Genomic DNA, 15509 nt, shown 5'->3' with positions numbered 1-15509 from the left:
TTAGCATAGGAAGAACAGTAAGTTCAGATCCAAGGACTGGATACTTGGCAATCATTAATAGTTTCTTGAAGAGTTATTTCTGAAGTGTTTAGTCAGCATTTTCACTGCTGTGATTAAAATACCTGACAAGAATAATTTTAGGAGAACAAGTTTATTTTGGGGCTCATGGTTTCAGAAGTCTAGTTCACAAATAGCTGACTCCATTCCTTATAGCTCGAGGTAAGACAGAACATCATGACAGAAGAGTGTGGTGGAGGAAAGCAGGTTGGAAACATGGCCACTAAGGAGGGGGTGGGGGGAGAGATAGAGATAGAGAGAAAAAGAGAGAGAGAGAGAGAGAGAGAGAGAGAGAGAGAGAAGAGGGGAGGGGAAGGGAGAGGAAAAGAGGAGAGGAGAGGAGAGGAGACAGTCTCCACTCACCAGATACAAAATATATATGCCCCAAAGGAACGTCCCTAATGATCCACTTCTTTCAGCAACACCCTACCTGCCTTCAGTTAGCACTCATCAGGAATCAATTCACTGATTGGGTTAAGGCTCTCATAACACAGTCAATTCACCTCTGAATGTTCTTGCATTTTCTCACACATGAGCTTTTGGGGGACACCTAATATCTAACCATAATAACATTTAGTGAGAGTTACTACTTTATTGCTTCTAGTCCATAAAATAGTTGCTGATCTTGCTCTGGGTGTATTACCTAGACTGAAGTAACAGCCATCCTTCTCACTTTACTAGGTCTGCATCTTTCAAAGTTTCTAATTTTCCTCTATAATCTCTCTTGCATCATGCGTATTACTAGAATATGTAGTTTCTGGTGCATGAAAAGTAGTCAAAAAAGATATAAGTAAAACAGCTCAGAAATAAACCTTCACATATACATCAGATAGTTTTTGATGATGTGCCAAAACCTTTAATGAGGGAAATATAGTCTCTTCAACAAATGGCACTTAGAAAACCAGATATTTGCATGCAAAAGAATGAATTTGGATCCTTCCCTTATATTAATCCAAATTTTGGATCAAACATCTAAATATGAGAACTAAAATCACAAAACTCTTAGAAGAAATATGAAAGAAACCTTTATGACATTGGATTTGGCAATGATTTCTTGAATATGTCACCAAAACAAAAGAAAAAATAAATTGGACTTCATCAAAATCAAAAATTTTGTAAAACAAAGGCCACTATTGAGAGGATGAAAGAATAATCCACAGAATAGAACAAAATATTTGCAAAGCATATAGAAATTAATATCCAGAAAATGTAAAAACTTCTGCAACTGAACAATGACAACAACAACAAAGAACCCAATTAAAAATAAGCAAAAGAACTGAATATTTTTCCAAAGAATATGTACTAATGTCCAATGAGTACATGAAAAGATATTCAACTTCACTGGTTACAAGGGAAATGGAAATCATAATCACAAGGAGCTATCACTTCATATTCATAAAGATGGTTATTATTTAAAAATTGGAAATAAAAAGGTGCTAGTGAGGATGTGGGTAAATTGAAGTTCTTATATATCACAATGTTGGGAATGTAAAATGGTTCAACGATTTTAAAAACAGCATGTTACTTCTTCAAAATGTTAAATATATAATTACTATAGGGCCCAATGATTCCACACTTAGAGACTCAAGCAGATAATTGTACACCAATGATTATAAAAACATTATTCAGAATAGCTCAAAGTTACAAACAATCCAAGTGTCCTTCCATAGAAGAAATAAAATGTGTATATATTCAACCTCCAAAAAAAAAAATCCAGAATTTTGGCAATGGACTTTTAAGACATCATATTAAGTGAAACAAGCCAGATATAAAAGCACAAACATTGTATGGTTCCATGTATACAACATAGCTAAAATAGTCAAATTAGAATGGTTGTTGTCAGGAGCCAGAAGAGAAGGGAATCAGGACTTAATTTCTCTTTCTCTCTCTCTCTCTCTCTCTCTCTCTCTCTCTCTCTCTCTCTTTCTTTCTTGGTACTGAAGATTGAACCCAGGGGCTCGCTACCACTGAGCTATATCAACAACCATTATTTATTTATTTATCTACTTATTTTTATTTATTTCTTTATTTTGAATTAGAGACAGGATCTCTTTAAGTTGCCCAGGCTGGCCTTGAGCTTGCAATCTCCCTATTTCAGCCTTCCCAGTAGCTGGGATTATAAGCATGAGTCATGACCCCCAGCAGGATTTTTTTTTTCCTTTTTTTTCTACCAGAAATTGAACTCAGGTGTACTTAACCACTGAACCACATCCCACAACCCCAGCCTTTTTTATTCTTAATTTTAGAACAAGATCTCACTAGCTTGCTTACCGTCTTACTAAGTTACTGAGGCTGGCTTTGAACATGCAAACCTGCAATCCTGCTTCAGTCTCCTGAGTTGCTGGGATGACAGACATGAACCACCTCTCATCTTCATACATATTTTTATTGGTGCATTATAGTTGTACACAATGGTGAGATTTGCTGTTACATATTCATACATGCACACAATATAAAAATGTAATCTGACCAACATCACTCCCCAGCACTTCCTCTTCTTCCCTCTTGCCACCCCCTGGTCCTTCTCCTCTATTGTACTGATCTCCCTTTGATTTCCATAAGACCCCCTCCCCGACCTCTCTTTTCCTTTTTCCTCTCTGGCTTCCACCTATTAGAGAAAACATATGACCCTTGACTTTTTGAGTTTGACTTATTTTGCTTAACAAAATGATCTTACGTTTCACCCATTTTCCTGCAATTGATACAGTTTTATCTTTTTATGGCTGAATAAAACTCCTTGCGAATATATACCACTTTTTCTTTATCCCTTCAAACATTGGTTCCACAGTTTGCCTATGTGATGCTACAAACATGGGTATGCATGTATCAATGTAGCATGTTGATTTATTTCTTTAGGACAAATGCCAAAGAGTGGTGTAGCTGGGTCATATGGTGGTTCCGGGGCTACTCTTTTGAGGAAACTATGTTCTAATTTCCGCTGTGATTTTACTAATTTACAATCCCACAAACAATGTAAAAGTGTTCGTTTTTCTCCACATTCTTTCCAACATTTATTTATTTATTTATTTTGTTTTCTTGTTGACCTGGCAGGAATTTTTAAATATGCACACAATTTCAGTTTAGGATGATTAAAAGGTTCTAGAGATGTTTAATGATGATGACTGCACAACATTGTGAATGTTCTTAGTGATAGGATCATATAATTAAAATTGTATCAACTTTTTTTAAAAAAAATGCATATATATATATATATATATATATATATATATAACAAAGAAAATTTTTTGAAGACATACTACCTTTATTTATTTATTTAACTTTAGTAGGTAATGCTTAACTATCCACTTTTTACTGTTGTGTGTTGAAAATCAGAGCTGTATGTTGACCATGAGACTATGCCACCTGCTATAATAATATTGATTTTATTGACTTAACTTACCAGTCAATAACCTACATTAAAAAATAAAGTGAGTTCAGTTAAATAATTAATCTGTACATTTGATCAAAGACTATAGATCTTGACTACAGTTTTAGAGCCAATTAGGTAAAAATATCTTCTAAAACTTTATAGGATACAACTATTATCATGTACCACAATTGTTTGAAAACAATAACATCCTAGGCAAGGTAGCAGGTAAACATCAAGATAGCGAAGAGAGATGCATGTATGAAGTGGTCTGATATTCTGGATATGCATATCATTTCTCCCCAAGTGGACTATAACATTCCCCAGGTGGAAGATAGGAACAATTTTGGATCCCTAGTACTGTTTATCATGATGCCTTAATTTAGGAAATATTCCTCACTTATTCATGTCCCCAGCATTTACTGAATTATTTTTTTATGGAAACAAAAATGAGAAAACAAAATAAAACAAAAAAACCTCCAAATCTCTTGCTTGGGAAAGCAAGACAATCAATTATAGTTCTATTGGAACTTTAATGGGGGCAAGTAAAGGGTGCTTCAGGGCAGTCTTGTTTAATCCAGAATAGTTGGGTAATAGTTTTCTTGGGGGATATAAAACCCAGACAGATCTCAAAGGATAAGTAAGAGTAGTCAGACTAGTGAATGTAATGAGATGCAACCACAGAAAAGTCATGGTTACCTAGGTCCTGGGGAGAAGACAGCCTGAAACATAGACTACACTCCTTGCTGCCGTATTTCTTGCTTTCTATCACACTCATGTTTCACTAAAATGTTTTTTGAATAATAGTGATCAAACGTAACTACTGAGCACATATTACATATAGAAGGTGTTGTAAAACTTACCTTCAAAGGTTATTAATCAAAATTGACAATAGAGAATGCCCTCCCCTCCTTCTTATTTAATTCTGCTTTAAATGTGTTTTCTTTGTTCCACAGTGCCCATGGTTGCATGCGACAATATGCAGTAGAGGAAGAAGGTAAATGAAGGCACAGAATCATGGATGGAATGACAAGTCAGAATATTCATGAGCTGTATGTGATTTGTAATTGTAATATTTTATATCAGGGCCTTAATGTTCTAGACCATATTTCTTTTTCAATAATTTTTATCACTAAATATTTTCAAAATGACCAAGTCATCTTTTTTTCCAGAGAAGAGAAGGTCAGATATAACTGTAAATACATCAATATTTTCCTTGGCATGAGCGATCAACTTAATTTAACAATACACAAACACATTGTCAGCCCTGGTCATGAGCGCCTTCAACTTTGAATATTGGGTATTATGTCATAAATCTCATAGGAAATTCATTTAAAACAATTTAAGGTATGACTAGATTGTAATGAGGAGTTTAGATAGGATGTGATATTTGTATAAATTCAAGATTCCAAGAATAGATTGAAATTTATATGTTGTGATTTTGAAGAAGCCATTTGTTTTGGAAATAACTAAAGATGAACCGAGTATGGCGACATCTGATATGCACAGAACAAGTACACCAAAACAAATGTGGTCTTTGAGCTCCTGGCACAAAATGTAATAGGTCTTTAATTTTTATCCATGCAGTCAATAAATATTAACTAAGTACTGTGCTACTGCTGGAGATATAAAGGTGAATGAGACACGTTCTATATTCTCAAAATGTAGTGCTGGAAGGGAAACTACCATCAGTATGTATATCATAGTATGTTATGAATGAAATGAACAAAGTCCTTTGGACAGAGTTACTCTGGTGAGTAATCCAAAGGTTTTTCCAAGGATATGACATTGGAGCTGACCCATGAAATATTCCAGGGGAGGGAGAAACAATGGGGAAACATTACCTTCAGGGAGGAAGTTGATCTTAGAGTTGCCATTTAGAAGCTATAGCAGTTTATACCTTCATAATAATAATGATTGGCATGATGATGAGGAACGGGAAAGTATATGCTTACTGGTAATTTCTTATGCGGCACAGGGACAGTTCAAAGCATTTTAGAGGTATTAACTTTTAAAATGCTCACAGCTCTGCTGCGAAGTAGATACTTTCATCAGTTTTCTATTGATATGTACTCCAAAACTTGCTGACTTAAAACAACCGCAATTTATTTAGCTCATGATTCTGTGGGTTGGTAAGATGAGCTGGAGTCAACTGTGTGGTTTGTCTGGGCTCCCTGGTGAGTCTGTGGCCAGCGGCTGGCCATGCTGGAATGGCCTCAGCTATGTTGGTTCCCTTGGCTCCCTGTGGTACCTTATCTGTAGCATTCCAGCCTGTTTCTTCACCAGGCAGTTTTCTAAAAGAAGGAGTTGAAACACTCAATATATTTGCAGTCTGGGTTTGGAACTGGCACGCAATTGTATCTGTTGTCTTTTCTATAGTCTTTCAAGTCAAAAGTCACAGGACAGTCCAAATTCAAAGGAACAGAAATAGATTCCACCCAGTAATGGGAAGAAATGTAAAGTCACATTATAACAGGGTGTAGAACCAAAAGGGGTGTTGTGCTCTTATTTGCAAATAAATAATCTTCTATCATACTATATTATTTCCACTTCATAGATGAGGAAACTGAGGCTTAGATTAAGAGCATATAAAGTAAGCAGGTCCTGGTTTATGTTTTGAGCTGCCTAACACCAGAACCTGAGTCCTTGCCACATTTATAGCTTCTCCTAAATAATACTAAAAATACTTTCTCATTGTTATTTAATATCTGCTACATTCAGGTGAACTCTTCTAAGAGTTTTCCCTGTGAAACAATGTCTACCCTGATTTTTTAGGTTTATATAAAAAAATAGTTTCAGGGTTTCTATTTCTGGTAGCATATTAATTGTCCCCTGTATCAAGTAGAATGTCAAATTATTACCTAGTATTTTAGAGAATCACAGGGTTTAAGAGACTAGGCACAAGATGTTAATGCTCAGTATCTCATCAGCAGAATGTGTTCCACAGATGTGTTCCTTGGCAGCCTTCAGATTTGTACATTTCATTGTTTGCAAATTTTACCTGAAATGAAAAAAAAAAACTTTTAAGGAATACTGAACTCTAATATTATGTAGAATAACAAGTTTGAGGAACATGTCTATAACACCCTTTGACATAAATGAAAAAATAAATTTAAAACATTATGAGATTAGTGAAGGGTAGAGGGATTGGTTAATGGATAGATAAAAAATAAACTAACTGCAATAATTGTAGAAAATAGGTGGTTAACATTATATATATATATATATATATATATATTACAAACGCTATGTCTTCTCTGACATTCTTACAATGTTTATATATGTTAGGAAATTTTTATAGTAAAATCTTGGAAAACAAAACGTTTAAGCTCAGGTGGTAAAACAAGGCTTTTCTACTTGCTGTTTATATGATCAGGAGAAGCATATAGAATGTTCTTAAGCCTTAGTCCCCCATCTATAAACTGGGAGAGATAGTGACATCTAATCTACAAATTGTGAATTGGATAAACATGAAAGTTTAAATAAACATGAGTATGTAAAGAGCTTTCAGTTGTCTGGCAGACACATTGCTAAGTACTGTACATATACACATGTTACAGTAAGTCTTCAGTAAACACTAATTATCATGTAAGGGCATAAAACATTCTTGGAATCCTTTCAGTTTTAAGTTTTCTCCCGGAATACATATTATAAATCTTTCCTGATAAATTCTTTTTGACAAACAGTCCTATATACTTTAAGCTCTCAGATTTTTGTTAATTGATTTTAGAATGAGAAGATATCTTACTTGACTACATTATCATTTTTAAAGAAAAATTTAACAAGATGCAGAATAATTTAAAATTTTAACATTAAAAAATCAATATATTTTTAGGAAAACCACTGTCTACCAACATGAAATTCTTTAAGAATTTCATTTTCAGCCATTTAAAAATTATTTAAATCCAGATAACTAAGTTTTTTATTCAGCCATAAAAAGGAATGAAATACATGTTGCAACCCTGAAGGAACTTGAAAACATTATGCTATGTGAAAAATGTGTAAAAGAACAAATATTGCTGAAATCCATTTATGTAAAATGTAAATATAAAAACTGCATAGAAAAATCTATAGAGACAGTGTTAGATTAGTGGTTACATAGGGCTGGAGGGTGAGGAGAGGGGCTGCCTGGAGAGGGGAGAAGAGAGAGCAAAAAGCTATTGGGTTTCTCTGTATGTTGATGGAAATGTCTTCAATTTGGCTTTGGTGAGAGCTGATCATGCCTAGCCATATGTGCAGATAAAATAAAAGCCATTGAATAGCACACTTCAAATAGTTGAATTATGTGATATGTGACTATCTCAATAAAGGTGTTACAAATAAGTCTTTGATTAAAAAATAGTGTAGTGAATCCTATAATGTGTACACACTTGTGATTCTCTCTCTCTTTTTTTAGTTTGCAATTTTTTCCCTTAAAAATGTATATTTATAAATAAAGCATTTCTCTGTGAGAATCACATTGAAAATAATATTTTAGCCAGGCCATTGTGAATACCTGTAATTCTATAATTTCAGGAGATTGAACCAGGAGGACAGGAAGTTCCAAGCCAGCCTCAGCAACTTAGGGAGACCCTAAGAAACTTGGCAGAGACCTTGTCTCAAAATAAAATTAAAAAATAAAAAGGGCTGGGGATGTGGCTCAGTGGCTAAGTGCCCATGTGTTTCAACCCCTCATACCAAAATACTACTGCTACTACTACCACTACTACTACTAGTAATAAATTTTGAAGGGGACAATTCTTTTCCTTTATTTTTTCCTCTTTTCTCTCACAAAATATATTTTTAAATTTTTCTCCCCACTATTTTATTTTATTAGTTTGTATTATCTATATGATTATTATAAATTTCTGAAAGTGTTCCTGTGAACTTTAACATTAATCTATAATAATTAAACGGAAATGTAGGAGGGGGGGAAATCCAATTAAAAGGACAATTTGAAATGATTTTGTTTTTCACGTAAAATAGGCCATACCCCTAAATCACAATTATTTTAAATATGAAAATAATCCATAATGTTTTTATGCATAAGTCTATCAATAGTGTTGAATAATGTCTTTTTTAAAAGTCAAATGAACCCCAAATTTAGCTTGTTTTTCTATATCCTAACTATTGTTTATTTAAGCAAAGATTTATTTTACTAAAAATAAACAACAACAACAACAACAAGCTGAGAAGGAAAAAAAATAAAATCTATGTAAGCTGTTAAAATATTTCTCAGTTAAGTGACAATAAATGCAAAGGGGAAAGATAGATTTCTGCAAAATTCATCAGCATTAAGTGAGCCTACAATATCCCAAGACTAGTACACCAGACAGTCAGCTCAGGCTCCAGTCATTCCCCTGGTAAAGCTTTTCCAAGGTTTTCTGAGTGATGTCAATGCAAAGTTTTCCCAAACTTCCTGGAAATTTTACAAAGCAATTCACAAGAGATATGAAAAATATCTGGGGCCTCAGCCAACAACATTCCTCTATGAAAACTGACTCTTGATTTGCTTTTTTATTTTTCTTAATTAGAATTGTGCAATTTTAAAGATTTACAATTAAGGAGACAAGCAAAATGTAAACGTTTAAAGGACAAGTGACAAATAGGACAATGATAACCATTTTTAACCCCACTGTAGACATAATGTTTTTATTATATAGAAGCAGGCTGAATTTTCCACATAATCATCCTTTTAATTAGCTCTGGTATAGAATGTATTCCCCAATTAAATCTTATTTGGAGCTTATTAATGAGTATTTTAATTAAATGAGTCAGTGAGCAAAGTGGTTACACTGATATCATCTAGGAAAACCTGAGAGGAAAAAAAGCAAAAGAATATCTCATGTCTTCTTTTTCTCCAAAATTCAGTTCTTTTTTATGATCAGCATTTTATTCATTGATTTTTTCTTTTTGTGTCCTTTAATTCTGTTATCTAGACATAGCTCAGTGTGAGAACCAAATATGAGATCAGCTAGGCATTTGCTGCACCTCAGACAAAATCTTATTCTAGGTTATTCGAGTGTCTGATGCTGCCGACTTCTTCTCACTGGCTCAGGAAGCACAGCCTCCAGGAGAGGCTTTTTTTTGGGGAAAGATGGCTTAGGAAAACTACGCGTCCTTCTTGACGAGACATTCTAGGTTGGGTGTCCCTGAAAGTATATGGGGGTGGTGTCCCTTTAAGCACAAGGAAAGGGCAGGTCCTGCTGTTATCCTTGACCCTCTGACAAAATAGTCAGACGCTGTTTGTAAAAGAGCCAAGTAATTAAAAGTATCCCAGGGTTATGGTGAAATAGGGCAAGTAAAATACGCTCCTGGATACCAGCTCTCTTTCAGGACCAGCTCTTTTGTATTTTCTCTCTATTTTGTTTTCTTCTTTATTTCAATTTTTCATGGCACAGTTTCCCCTCTCCTACATTGTTCTTCTCTGCCTGTCAGTTGGTAAAATGATAAGTACCCTTATTACTGCTTCCAACCCCCAAAGCACCCACCCCAAATTCTTGAGCTCTCTTTGTTCCTCTTAATTTCAGAACAAATGTAACGTGGCAGGGTGCAGATATAAATTCGGTTACAAAGGGAAAAGATGCAACAATTTTCAGCATTCATATGTATTTTCCTTTTGCTTCAGGACAGCAGAAGAGGAAGACCTGGGGTGTGCTCCTTGGCAGCCTCCAAGTTGGCCATGTTTCCCATTTAACCTATAACAGTAGGGGTTTATGCCTCTTGTCCTGGCTTACTTATTAGTGGCATGTATTTTCACTCTCAAAAGTGTTCTGAATTAATGGCAGAATTTGAAGTCATCCTAGCTCTCTCTCTCTCTCTCTCTCTCATTGGACTATTGGGTAACTGCTCCATAAGTAGAAAAATTAGTTCCTATTTTGTTTTGAGAGTTCACAAAGACCTCTGTTTTTCTTTTGCAATTATATTACTGTCAGAATGGGGAAGATTTATGACTGGAATAGAAACAATTCATTATTGTTCAGATATTCTCCATAGAGATATTCCCCATATCTCTAAGTGGTGTTAGAAAGTAAAAGAATACATGGATTTTGTGTCAGGTAGGATGGGTTTGAATCTGTTATGCCACTCGACATTTATGTAACCTTGAACAAACCCTTTAACTTCTCTAAGCCTAAGCTTTCTCATCTGTAATTTGCATATAATAATAATGATTTTTCCTCTGGATAGTCATGAGGATAAATAATAGATAATTATTGTTATAGACTTACATTAATCTACACATCTACCCATTCATCCATATACCCAACTCTCTGGATATTTTATCCACTATCCTTTATTTAAGTATAATGACTGGCACTGCAATTGAATGCATTTTTTTTTCATTTATACAAAGCACAAAGTTTAAATGAGGAGAAACTAATTAATTCATTTTTGCCAAATTTTAATGTAATGTAGGTATCCTAGGGTTACATTATTGCTGCAGCAGTGCAAGCCTCACATCCACATCCAACATTTGTAGGCAGAAGAAATTTTTCTTCTATCTTCTTTCTACATTATTGTAAGGAAACCTCAACCGAAGCCCTTCACCACATGTCCATTGTTCTGATTTATATCATAAACCAATGGATTTGTTCCTTATTAATAAGGAGAATGAGATCCTACAGAGGAGTTGATCAACAAACCTTCCCTGGTAGAGAAAATTGGGTGTCTGTTTAAATTAGGATTTGGTGTGTTAGCAAAAGGGTGTGTATGTGCCATGGGTAGATGTAGGATGGGCATCTGGATTATTGGGTAACCAAAGATATCATAATCAGACTGCCTTATAAATCTAAGAAGGTCACATTTCCTTCCATTTGCCTGTGTATAAAATGTGATACTGGCTTCTTAGTACTATAGGGTCCTTCCAACTTTTATCATTCTGTTTGATTAGGTTATCTCCAAAATAGCACAGTCTATAGCTCACATGGACACCCTTCTTATTTTCATAGTCTTTTTAATATTCACCACACAAGTTTTAGATAATGATAGAAGTCACTGGAATAAGAATTCAGAGACCTATGTTCAAACCCAGACTCAGTGTTTAATAATTCTGTTTGCCATTCATTAAGGAAAAAAGCTTCTTGTAAACTATGAAGTACAAGCCAAAATGATGATTAGAATGCACTTGACAAACTGATGGGATTGAAAAAACTTAAAAAAAAAATTTGAGTCCCTTTTAGAGGTCAGTTTGCTCAGGATGCATGACATTGAGGACTATAACTTGAACTTATTTCCAAACTTACACTTTGGTCCTTCTGGGAAGGGGATTGTGTATGAAAAGAATAGAGAAACTTTTGGCTAATGCCCTGTTCCCAACTATTTACAACCTGGTTACTGGTTGCAAATTATTTTCACATACCAAGTTGAACCATAGAACATGAGAATGTTTATGACTTGCCTAAAGTTGTAAGATTGATAAGAAGAAATGACATAACCTGCTCTTGCTAAGTACCATAATCTTTCTACTCTTGCTTTGTCATTGTATTTTTGGGCCCAACTTCAGACATAGCCCTAGCAAAATGACCCAATAGTAACTTTTCTCAGGAAAACTTACTATGATAAGTCAAGGGTGTTTTTCTTTCCAGCGGAATGAAAGTGAAGGGGAAAGTGACATGTGACACCATGCATATATGACTTTTCTACTGCAGCTCCTTAAATTAACAGCCTCAGGAGACACACATGAGGGAAAGAACACAGGGGCCATGAACTTGCTCATCAGTGGGCTCTGAGTGAAGGTATTTTTTGTCCTCCTGTGTGAGAGAGAGAGAGATAAAGAGATAGAGAGAATGTGTGTGTGTGTGTGTGTGTGTGTGTGTGTGTGTATGAGTATGTGGCACGTTGGGCTGGCAATGGAGAAGGTGAGATAAGAGGAGCAAGTAGATCTCTATATCTCCAGCTTATTTCCAGAGCTAGTGTTCTGAAATCCTAGGTTTATTGAAAGAGCTGCCCCTACAGAGGTGGTATAGATGTGGAGGATGATTGCACAGTGCAGAAACACAATTTCAGAGGGTGGGTTGTACTGACAGTGTGAAGGACATGTGCTGAGAGAGCCCATAACCACTAGGGCCACCATTTAGGACCACCAGGAGATGAATGGCAGCTACTTAGATCTGTATCAGGGAGGCTCTATCTAGGACCACAGCTAAGAGGGTGTGTTAATTAGCATTGTATTATTAAAATACCCAAGATAATCAACTTACAAGGAGGAAAAGGTTTATTTTGGTTCATAGCTTTGGAGGATTCAGTACATGCTTGGTTGGACCATTGCTTTTGGGCCTGTGGTGAGACAACATGTCATGGCAAGAGTGCATGGTGGGACAAAATGGCTCTCTTCTTGGGCAGAGAGTAAAAGCAAGAAAGAGAAAGACTAGGGCCATTTATTCAGACTCTCACACCTCCTGCTAGGCCCTACCTCTTAAAGGTAAATTGTGCCACAGGCTGGGGATGAAGCCTTTAGCAGAAGTGCCTTTGGGAGACACTAACTCACATTATAGCAGAGGGGCTGCTGGGTGCCACCAACAGGAGCCATCCTAGAGGCTGTAACAGGTCAGTAGTTTGTGCTTAGCCTATGGAGGCCTTATAACTTAGAGGTTTTCAATCCCTCACTGTTCATTGTCTTCATAGAAAGTGTCCAACTTTTTCTTTAAGTTTCACCCTTCTTTTTTTCTGATTTTTGAATCCTTGACATTATTTTAATAAAATAATGATTTACCCCCTCCCTGTCTCCTGGTGGGGAAAGGTCTTGAAAAATAACCCTTGTTAAAAAATTAAGGCACATATATTTATTCAGGAAGCTCTTTGGGAAGTCAACAAGTCACAGTCAGTTCTCAGCTGTCACATTCTTTGTTATCATCCAAGTAGTTTCCTTTTTATCCTCTTTCTCCTCTCTGGTCATTTTTCTGCTCATTAGCTACTTGAGCTTGGGGTGGGCAGGAAATGAGATGGGATTTTAAACCTGTCAAGTTGAAGTCTGATTAACAGCTATATGGAGGTAAAATGGGCAGAGAGGAGAAAATGAATTCTATATTTGGTAGAGATAGTAGCCGCAGTAGAAAAATTAGTCTTCACTTACCTTTCTTTCTCTCATAGCTGTGACGGACTGTGACACAGTCTCCAATTTTTTGCTATGGTTGAATCTTACTTTTCAAAATATAGGTTCACAGAATTACAGATACTAGAGCTACAAAAGTCCCTTTCTATCAACCTAACTTCTCAATTGATAGATGAGAGAACTTTGACCAAGACACATGAAAGGAGTTACTTTTAATCATTAGGATGATCACTACTTCATGAGCACTAATGAGGTTTGAAGTCAGGGTCTAAACTCCAAGTCCCTTGGCTCAGGCAGCCCCTTCCACCTTGCTACCTCTATTTGCCCAGGGTAATAGTGCTTGTGAAAACTAAGACCAAACCTTTATTAATGACAATTTAAACCATTTTTTTGTGAAGTTATATCAAATAGATCCTGATATGAAGTAGATGATCCATGAAATATTTTAAATGAATATTTTATATAATTTTCAGTTAAAGACATAAAATTCATTTATTAAGATTTTGTCATTAGGTGCATCTAGATTTAGATATATACATATTTTTAATATTCAATATATTTAAGCTGTTGATTTGATTATTGTTTTTTTCCCTGTGTGTGTGTGTGTGTCTGTGTGTGTGTGTTGCTGAGGACTGAACCCAGGTCCTCAAGCCAGCTAGATGAGTGTTCTGCCATTGATATATCCCCAGCCATTTTTAAAATTTTATTTTAATAACAGGATTTTGTTAGTTGCTCAGGATGGTTTCTTTTTCAGTTCTCCTGTCTCAGTCTCCCAAGTGCTGGGATTATAGGAGTGCAATATCACATCTGCAGTGATTATTGTTTTTGATGAATTGATTTTGTTCTTATGTAGGAGGCTATACGTCTTTCCTAGTTCATTGTTTTGGTAAGAACATATTGTTCAAAGCAGCACTCTTACTGCACAGAACAGACTTCATGACAAATATCATTAATAACATTTTATTTTCTTTCTTACTTGTGTATCAATACCAAAAAGCAATGAAGACTGAAGCATTGAAGACTTAACTGCCTGTATTTCTAACCTTGAGCTCTTCTTTGGATTATGTCACCATCATGATTTTAGTATTTCATTGTCATTTCAATGCAGTGAAATAATAAATTTAATTATTCTACTTCATTTCTTATGGTATTATAAGAGGATCAGAGTGAGCTAGAAATTGCACAGACCTTGCTGAAGTGAAAACACATTGGGCTTCAGAGTCTCACTGTTGCAAATTGGGTAGGTGTCCCAGAAGAACTTCAGTTTCCTTATCTATAGCAGTGGAGGCTCTAACTACCATTGACTCATGACAAGAAGATAGGGTAATTTTGAACATTAAATAAAATGTTCCATTTTGAACATTAAATAAAATGCTCAATTTTGAACATTAAATAAAATAATCATGTTGAGTCTTTGAAACCTACCAAAAGCAAGCATACCTCTTAGTATCTGGCACATCCCTAATAAATGTTTAATTAATAAATAATTAATCAAATTCTATTTCTCTAATATCACCTTCCTTACTTTCCTGACATTCTTCAAGTACGTCATTAATTAGGCTACAGCAGAATCTACCAGATAAAATACCACCTTTCCTTCCTTCCTTCCTTCCTTCCTTCCTTCCTTCCTTCCTTCCTTCCTTCCTTCCTTCCTTCCTTCCTTCCTTCCTTCCTCCCTCTCTCTCTCTCTCTCTCTCTCTCTCTCTCTTTCTCTCTTTCTTTCTTTCTTTCTTCTGCCTTTGTGCAGGTGGATGAGTGATCTCTCCCCTGTCAGAGATATTAGGGGAGAATACCAATGGGAAAGACATTCTCCATTTAGCTCTCAATCTAGTGAACAGGTTCCTCTATTTGAGCTGGGCTGGGTGAAAATGTTGCCAGGCTGCTGAGACTTTTGCTGTTTTGTCAGACCCTTGAGGAAACAGATAAGTTTTACATCTGTGACTAAATGTGGTTCCCTTCGACAGAAGCATTTTTCCACTGGAAGACACTGAGGTCTTTTGGCTCTCAATCACAAGTGCTCTTCCTCTGGATGCTCAGTTTCACTTGGGAGACTCC

General features: G+C 35.6%; 1 long non-coding RNA gene across 3 annotated transcripts in view; it reads left to right on the top strand.

Annotated features, from left to right (window-relative positions):
- Positions 1-5048: 5048 nt before the first annotated feature.
- The window catches only part of LOC107140406, an 86360-nt gene continuing 75899 nt past the window's right edge, over positions 5049-15509 (top strand). For all 3 annotated transcript variants that reach the window (XR_007349690.1, XR_007349688.1, XR_007349689.1), the window contains exon 1: positions 5049-5177. This is a non-coding gene — a long non-coding RNA (uncharacterized LOC107140406). The remainder of the gene's footprint in view (positions 5178-15509) is intronic.

Source organism: Marmota marmota, unplaced genomic scaffold (genome assembly GCF_001458135.2).
Source record: "Marmota marmota marmota unplaced genomic scaffold, marMar, whole genome shotgun sequence".
Classification (NCBI taxonomy): Eukaryota; Metazoa; Chordata; class Mammalia; order Rodentia; family Sciuridae; genus Marmota; species Marmota marmota.
The sequence above is the reverse complement of the archived record's forward strand: the minus strand, read 5'-3'. Positions and strand labels throughout refer to the sequence as shown.